Here is a 948-nt window from a genome sequence, read left to right on the forward strand (position 1 = left end):
CTTTGGAAACCCACAGAGTAGTTCTACTTTACTCATTTCTAGAAAAAGAAAAAAAAAATTCTACCCATCCTCATCTTGCCCACTTGAAGTATAAAGATGAAGTTTTTATTATCCTAAAATTGCCTCCAGCTTCTGGACAAAAAAAGTGATACTATAAGACCATATTACTCTACCTTTCTATCTGCAATTTCATATAAAATCATGATGCAACAAAAGGAACCAAACAACAAATTCATAAATTAGGGTCAGGCGAACCTTCTAACATTGAGGTTTGCCATTTATTTCAACTAAGATGCCACCACTAATTTAAGCCCGTGTTGTCTCTATATAAATGTTTTAGTCTCTATCATTATATTTTATTTATTTGTCACATTAGTACATATGTGGTCAATACCTCCAGAACCACTCTATTATTATCAATATATTACATCTTATAATTATCCATCAATAAAAATCAATTCGAAAACGAAACAGAATATTATTAATTTAATTATTTCTATTCTCCTTGATAGGAAATAGTAACTAGCCTTTCACTATATTATATAGAGAAGAGAGAGAAACATTTGAAACGCTTCCTAAACTTATAGGTCATCCTTGCACAGGGGCTATGCTAATCTCTGTATCGTTCCAATTTTAGTATACGTACTGCCAAAGTGAGCACAAGACAGCATCATTTGGAAAACAGTTTAATTTCTGATATCAACTGATTTATTTCTTCTTCCCTCCATCTTCCTTCTTTTCTTCACTATTTTTTTTTAGAATTAGAAACTTTTAGGTATGAATGTATTTTTACCCTTCACTCTTTAAAAAAAGAAAAAATCCCACTGTGTCAACTGTGTTGGGTACAGGAAGGCAGTGGGAAATTAATCCTTTAATAATACAACAGACAGAAAAGCAGTCACTTTGGCGCCCAAAAGCAATTAGTGGGAGTAGCCAGAACTAGGAGAG

The 948-nt window shown here is 32.6% G+C and overlaps 1 non-coding gene across 1 annotated transcript; it reads right to left on the reverse strand.

Moving 5' to 3' along the window:
• Nucleotides 1-557: 557 nt before the first annotated feature.
• On the reverse strand, nucleotides 558-661 carry LOC122214633. Its single transcript, XR_006200013.1, has one exon. It is a non-coding gene; the product is annotated as a U6 spliceosomal RNA (small nuclear RNA).
• Nucleotides 662-948: the final 287 nt, after the last annotated feature.

This window comes from Panthera leo, chromosome A2 (genome assembly GCF_018350215.1).
Source record: "Panthera leo isolate Ple1 chromosome A2, P.leo_Ple1_pat1.1, whole genome shotgun sequence".
Lineage (NCBI taxonomy): Eukaryota > Metazoa > Chordata > Mammalia > Carnivora > Felidae > Panthera > Panthera leo.